This window comes from Aotus nancymaae, unplaced genomic scaffold (genome assembly GCF_030222135.1).
Source record: "Aotus nancymaae isolate 86718 unplaced genomic scaffold, 86718_ANA_hifiasm-v0.15.2.pri h1tg000002l, whole genome shotgun sequence".
Lineage (NCBI taxonomy): Eukaryota > Metazoa > Chordata > Mammalia > Primates > Aotidae > Aotus > Aotus nancymaae.
Genome location: NW_026988413.1, coordinates 29,296,329 through 29,304,441, shown reverse-complemented (window position 1 = coordinate 29,304,441; position 8,113 = coordinate 29,296,329). Strand labels below are relative to the sequence as shown.

Here is an 8,113-nt window from a genome sequence, read left to right as displayed (position 1 = left end):
CCTTGTTAGTTTCCTTCTGCAAAAACTAAAGCCAGGAATCATTTTAAGTGAATCAATTGAATACAGCTAGTGGAAACATAAAAATGTAAGAGCTATTTTATATTAAAAATGAATATTCTGATTCACATCTTGATTTAGAGCATCATAATGGAGAAAAAATGGAAACAAACTTATATGGTCTGGAGGAAAACAATAAGAATTATCAAAGGATTAAGAGAAGTTAATCATTAGTCAAAAACAGATTTTAGAATTAAAGTTCTTATTCATAGAAAACATTATTGTTTATGCTAATTCCTAACTGAGAAATGAAATTGATTCAAATGACAAAACTGTGAAAACATGCTAGAAAACTGGATAAAAAATGTAAATGGAAATCTCAGGTAAAATAGAAGGAATAAGGCTCTGCCTAACGTACAATGAAAAATCTCACCCTTTAAGAATGATTTGTATAGAAATTATCAAAAGAAAAAGAAAATCTGAACAGGTTATCCTTTATTTCTTCCCCAAATTTTTTAATCACATCATCATAACCATTGGGATAATTCACAAATTTTATTCTAGATGAAGCAAATGATTTGAAAAAATCCCTGCTTTTCAGCTAGAAGTATGTTTACTTTGCTATGAACAAAACGCAAGTTAACTAGGCTTGCAAGTTTTTGACTTGAGAGCCCAAAACAATTTTAAAACTAAAATCTTCATATCAAAATGTTATTTTGCAGATGGCAGTTAAACAGTAAGAAAGCATCTGGCATAAATTAAGTGAACAGATCTCCAAACAATTTGAAAAACAAGTAAGTCTCAGTTCAATAATCTAAAGTCATGAAAACTGACTTGTCCACAGAGTTTGAATGACAGAGTAAGTAAAACACATGAACTCATACCCAAGCTTTCTCTGAACAAACAAATTAATTCGCTTTCCTGTAGCCCTCTGTCCATGCCATAGACAGCAATCACACAAGTGAATCAAGCAGCTGTGCTTAGCCTTGCTCAGTGATTGTTTCAGGAGAACTTGTGTGCCCACATAATTTCCTAGGAAGGAAAACAGCATGGGATAGTGGGAGGATGCTGCTGCCTTTAACCCATCATTTAACCTCTGTGTGGCTCGCTGCTCTTATCTGTACAAGGTGGGTAGAAAAACCCATGCTTCCTACTTCACAGAGTTGTAAGCATAAAGGATGTAAACAGACTTTGAAAAAGTTAAAAGAGCTGTGCAAATACAAGGTGCTTTATACCTGAAGAAGAGCATAAAGGCAGGATCTGTGATGTAGCAGCAGCAATTCTCCCAGCCACAAGGCTGCTGGTGATGTCCCACATGAAAGCAAAGGCATTTTAAAACATAAAGACTTAACAGGGAGCAGAAATGAAGAGACATGCTGTTTGCAAAAATGACTGTGTTTAGTCTGGGGTCTTCACATAAGAAAATAATATTTTGAGAAATTGTCATGTTAAATTTAAGCTGCTCTTGGGTGACTTCAAACTATGAAATTTGCATGTATTCCATGAGCAACTGTCCTAAAAGAATTCCTTGAATTCTCTTTCATGACAATAATCTTGCAAAATTTAACTTAGCTCCATTTACAAAGACTTAGGCACAAGGTTAACAATAATGAATCAATGGTTTTTTTTCACCTACTTTCTGAATAATGATTCTCTGTCTTCTGCAAAGGCTTCTAAATTCTGTTTACATATAAGCCACATATTTTTCCCCCAAACAGTTATATCTCCATACATAATTTCGTCTGCGCTAACACTGAAAAAAGGAGTGCTCCATAGTCAAGCCAGTGTATTCTATTCAATTCAACAGATGGGGCTGGGCACAATGACTCACACCTGTAATTCCAACACTTTAAGAGGCAGAGGAGAGAGGATCACTTGAAGCCAGGAGTTCAAGATCAGCCTAGACAACATAGAAGACCCTCATATCTACAGGAAAAAAAAAAATTTTAAATAGCTGGGCACCTATAGTATGCACCTGTAGTCCAGTTGCCTGGGAGGCTGAGGGGGGGAGGATCGCTTGAGCCCAGGAGTTTGAGGCTGCAGGGAGCTATGATCATGCCACTGCACTCCAGCCTGGGTAAGAAAGCAAAATCCTGCCTCCAAAAAATAAATAAATAGATGGTTTTTAAAATTATATTATATCTGGTGCTTTTCTTGTACCTACAGCACATGTATTTGGCACTGGTTTTGGCATTTGGAGGGAACACACTTACGAGTAAGAGTCTGCATCCAAGAAACTTACATTCTAAGAGAGAAGATAAGAAAATTAAGGTAAATAACAATGGAAGGCAGAATAGGAAGACATGGGAGGATTGCTTGAGCCCAGGAGTTCCAGGTTGTAGTGAGCTAAGATCACGCCACTGCACCCCAGCCTGGACAACAGAATGAGAACCTGCGTCTTAAAAAAAAATACTGATTGGGTACCGCTTTGCTCTTTTTCTTACATATTTACAATATTTGTGTCTGCTATAATTATTATCCCTACAGTTATTACTAACCCTAGCCCTAACCCCATCAAAAGCATTACCAGACATTTCACTTTCTGGTTGTCAATTGCTAACTAGTTATTAGCAAAGTTTTTCCCAATATAATTTCAAATTGATATCTGGACTTCTGTTTCCATCAGTATGATGAATAAAGTATCTGCTTGGTCCTCCTGCAGAAAACAAATTAAAATACTGGCTAAAATACAATAAAAAGATTTTAATACATTATTTATCTGTCTAATTAGTAAAGGGAACTCAATGAAAGTAGACCTGAAGAGGTAATCAAAGAAATAAAGCCATCTTGTGCCATGCAGATCATTTTTCAAACTGAATGTACTTCATCTTTGTGTTTTCCAGCTCTGTAAAGCTATAGAATAGAGAAAATAAAGCCCAAGATTCACTCAAGGTCTCCCTTTATAAAAATGAGGCCACAAAGGGCCACACCTCCATCATAACAGTGAAGTGTGAAAACATTCTGCCACCCAAGCCACCAAAAGCAAGATTGCCTAATTAGAAATTTAGCATTGGAAAGAGTGGGACTTGTCTCTAAATATATTAACCATAAGTCAGTCTTCATGCAGTTTTGCATGCCAAATTCACACTTCTTGGCCAAGAAATCTCAAGCCAATAAGTCAGTTAAAGTTGTCCTGTCCTGGTAGTTCCTCCAGGTTCCTGGCAGAAACAAATTCAATCCTCTTTGGAGTATTAGTTTTATCACAATCGGAAAGAATTCATGAAAATAGTTCACAAAACTATGAGGCCATGGTAAACACTATATTTGTCCTGTTCTCATGCTGCTAATAAAGACATACTCAATACTGGGTAATTTATAAAGAAAAGAGGTTTAATGAACTCACAGTTCCACATTGCTAGGGAAGCCTCACAAACATGGCAGAAGAGCAAGGGATGTCTACATGGCAGCAGGCAAGATGAGAGCATGCACAAGGGAACTCTTCTTTATAAAATCATCAGATCTCGTGAGACTTATTCACTATCATGAAAACATCATGGCAAAGACTCACCCCCATGATTTAATTACCTCCCCTCAGGTCCCTCCCACAACACCTAGGAATTGTGAGAGCTACAATTCAAGATGAAATTTGGGTGAGGACACAGCCAAACATACATACATACACACACACATACACACACACATACACATAGAGAGAGAGAGAGAGAGAGAGAGAGAGAGAACAGTATTAAGAGCAAAAGCCAATAGAATGGACCTTTTAAAAATGTCTAAAAGGCTATATGTCTACATAATTTTTAAGGGGAGTTAAAATACAAGAAAAGACAAGGACACCATAGAAATGAAGCAGATTAAAAAAAAAACAAATTCTAAAAATTAAAAAATATAATAAAGTTTAAAACTCAATAGATAAGAAAAAGCTGACATGTGAAATTGAAAGATAGATCCAAATAAATCACCCAGAATGCAGCATAGAATGATCACGATACAAATTATAAAATAGAGATCGAAAGACATGTCAAACCAGAGCTCTAAAAAGACAATAGAGAAAAAGGATAAGTGAAATAATATTTGGATTGATGGTTACTGAAAATTTTTCAGAAATAATAGAACACTTCTCCACAGGTTGAAGAAGCCCAGTGAATTCCAAGCTTAATAATAAAAAGAAACTCATGGCTACACACATCACATGGAAACTATAAATAACAAAAGACAAGGGAAATATCTGAAAAACAGCCAGAGAGAAAAGACAACTAAACTTTAGCTGAAGAACAGAGATAGACACAATAAAGCCCAGAAGAATGCAGAGTAATATATTCAAAGGGCTGAGGAAAAAAAAAATAGCTGATAGCCTAGAATTGTACACACTGTGAAACATGTTTCAAAAAATGGGAGAAAGAAAAATATTTTTAAACAAATATATCCTAACAGACTGCTACCAATAGATATTCAGTAAGGGAAATTCTAAAGAATATATTTTATGCAGATGGAAATTGATCCCAGATGAAAGATCTGAGATGCAAAAAGAAATGATCAATTAAAAAACATTAAGTATATAGATAAAACTAAATAACATTGAGATAAATATATGGATAAAATAAACATAGAGATAAAATAATAATATTATTATTATCTGGTGGGATTAAAACAAAGATAAAATAAACCTAAAATGCATGACAAAAACAATACATTTCAGGAGTGAAATAATTAAGAGTTCACGCATTTTAGGATAATTGTATTGCTAGAGACAAGGGTGACAACATGATTGACTTTAGCACTTGAAAAGCCAAATGTTTGCTAAAATGTGTAGGATAACAAAAGAATAGAAACAAAGTATATAGCTTCTAAATTAGTAAAAGAGAAAAATAGAATGGATCAAAAACAAATACTCAATCCAAGAGAATGCAAGAAAAAAATGACAAAGAAGCCAAAAAGGTAGGACAAATAAAAAGCCCAAGACAAGATGGTAGAAATAAATCCAAACATATTAATAACTATAAAAATAAATGTAAATGGATGAAATATCTAAGTGGAAGAAACATACTTTTCAAATGTATTTTAAAAAACTGCCTAGACTGTTAAAAAATTTAAAGGATTTTTTTACATATTTATGAAATAAATGAATATCTACAAGATAGCCACAAAAGGGCATATAAAAAAGAAATGGCCTGTACCCTTCATAAATACTAATAACATGAAAGAAAGACTGAGCATATGTTCCTGGTCAAAAAGACTAAAGAAATACGACAAGTAAACGCAATACTGAGTTATGAATTGGATCCAGGACCAGAAAAATATTTTTCCTTTGAAATATAGGCTATTAGAGAGCCAATGGTGATATTTAGATGAAGTCTGAATATTAGATAATAGTACTAGATCAGCATTAGTTTCCTGATAGTGCCTTGCCATGCCATGAGAAGCACACGCCCTTTCTAGTCTACTGATCCAAGAAGGATGAGAGACATGTACAGTTGCCCCAGTACAGCCACATGCACGTAGTAAGAGGGTGAAGTGTCCCTGCTGCCACAGCCTGAAACAAAGCCACCCAGCCTAGATCAGCCAGCACCCAGATGACTCAAGATTTCTGGGAATAAATACTGATGTACGTGACATTGAGATTCAGGGTTGTCTGTTTTGCCGCAATAAGTAACTGATACAGATGAAGTTAGATTATTCCAGGAAGAAAAATTATTTTAACCGTAGAAAAATCAACTGGGGCCAGCTGCAGTGGCTCATGCCTGTAATCCTAAAACTTTGGGAGGTGGAGGAGGGCAGATTGCCTGAGCTCAGGAGTTCGAGAGCAGCCTGGGCAACATGGCAAAAGCCTGTCTCTACTAAAAAACAACAACAACAACAAAAAAAAAAAACACACACACACACACAAAATTAGCCAGGCATGGTGGCATATACCTCTAGTCCCAGCTACTTGGGAGGCTGAGGCATGAGAATTACTTGAACCCGGGAGGCAAAGGTTGCAGTAAGCCAAGATTGCGCCACTGCACTCCAGCCTAGGCAACAGAGTCAGACTCCATCTTAAAAAAAAAAAAAAGAAAAAAGAAAAGAAACCTATTGGTACAATTCATGATACGATTAGAGTAAAAGAAACAATGTGAATATCTCAGCAGGGACTGAAAAATATCATTTGATAACATTTAACATTCATTTGTGATGGTTAAAAAAAGTAGGACTAGGAGAGCTTGTTCCAACAGATGTGTACCTAATATGAAACTATAGCAAATCAGATTGATATGGTTTGGCTGTCTCCACACAACCAAATTTCATCTTGAATTGTAGCTCCCATAATTCCCATGTGTTGTGGGAGGGACCTAGTGGGAGATAATTGAATCATGGGGCAGTTTTCCCCATACTATTCTGGTGATAGTGAATAAGTCTCACAAGATCTGATGGTTTTATAAGGGAAAACCCTTTTCTGTTGCTTCTCATTCTCTCTTGTCTGCCACCATGTAAGATGTGTCTTTTGCCTTCGGTCACGAGTATTAGGCCTCCCCAGCCATGTACAACTGTGAGTCCATTAAACCTCTTTTTCTTTATAAATAACCCAGTCTTGGATACGTTTTTATTAGCAGTATGAAAACAGACTAATACAAAGATGATGTAGTATTTGCACAAAAATAGCCAAATAGAAAAAATGAGAGAGTCCAGAAAAGGATATACTAATATATAGACAATTTATAATGGAGAGGTAGTATGGCAGTTTAATTAGGAAAAGACAAGTGGGTCTTCAATAAATGGGACAGTAAGTTATTCAAATGAAAAATATTAAGTTGTACCTCTATATCATAGGATATGTAAGAATCAATTCCAGATGGATTAAAGATCTAAATGTAGTAAGAAAAAAAAACATAAAATCATTCAAATAACAAAGGAGAAAATATTTATGACCTCAGGATAGAGAAGTATTCCTTAAACAAGACGTAAAAAGTAGAAACTCTTAATAAAGACTGATAAATTATGCTACATTAAATAAGAACTCTGTTCATGAAAGACACCATAAGAAAATGAAAGCAGCCATCGAGCAGGAAAAGATATTTGCGAAGGACTAGTATCCAAAATATCCAAAATATACAAAGCACTATAGTTGACAGGAAGAATAATGAGGATAAGAAAAATTCCAATGAGCAATATGGAAAATAATAGCTTTAGGTTTTATGAGAACTGTGGAATTGCTGAACTCAGTGTTCTTTAGAGATCATCACGCTAACTACCCAATCTCTTTATTTCACAGCTGAACACGACAAGACTCGAGGAGCCCAGGGCAGGCTGTGCAGCACACCTTGTGCCCCAACCACACTGCTTCCTCTTCTGAATCTCTGCACCCCCAAGTCTGGTTCATTTTGAGCTTCAGGTGTGGTCTCATCCCTTTGGCACTCCTTCTCTCCAATCAAAAGTTCTCCGTTTCAAAAAAAGATGAGCATGTTCAATGATTAGAAAGTCTGTTTGACAGTAATCTGTAAATTTGCCACATAAAGCATAAACTTTGCTTTATAAAGCTTAAAGAAGTACCCACTAAATTCCAACTGCTGAAAGTTGTCCTGCCTTTCTTTATGGTCTCCAAAGAGAAGCTTGTTTTATGTCACATTATTTTCTCCCCTCTTTATGGGCCAGATTCAATTTGTCATTACTTGGATATTGAACACTTTTTGCAAACTAAAGAGAAAGTCACTTCAGGCAACTTGAAAATAGAGGCTTATTGGGAACTTGATGATACTGTAAATCATTAAAGAATTTAGGTTCTATACCCCTGACCTCACTGATCAAATAGAAACCACTGCTTTGAAGCCAGCAAGGACCCATGGGACTGACCTAATGCTTTTTGCCTTCAGCTTCTGGAGCTTATCACATTACTAATGTTTGAGTCTCTAATCCAGCTGGCTGGTTTAATCATCTTGAAGTAAAATAATACTATTAACACTGTTAGAAATGATTTATCCTTCTCTGTGCTGTTACCCTCTGTTTGATTCATTCATTTTACTTATAATTTTGCAATTACAAGTTTTCTTCTCAGAATCCTTCTCTTTCTCATTGTTCAAAGTAAAGACTATATCATCCTCTTTCTTTTACAATAATCTGTTGCTATGGAAATAGAAGTTCCAAACAGGGATTATGATCCAGGGATATAAAGAAAGAAAAAAGGTATTCT

The 8,113-nt window shown here is 35.6% G+C and overlaps 1 long non-coding RNA gene across 1 annotated transcript; it reads left to right on the top strand.

Moving 5' to 3' along the window:
* LOC105732022 (uncharacterized) lies at window positions 1-7,882 on the top strand. The gene is made up of 4 exons (XR_001110866.2): window positions 1-85; window positions 720-791; window positions 2,164-2,268; window positions 7,199-7,882. It is a non-coding gene; the product is annotated as an uncharacterized LOC105732022 (long non-coding RNA).
* Window positions 7,883-8,113: the final 231 nt, after the last annotated feature.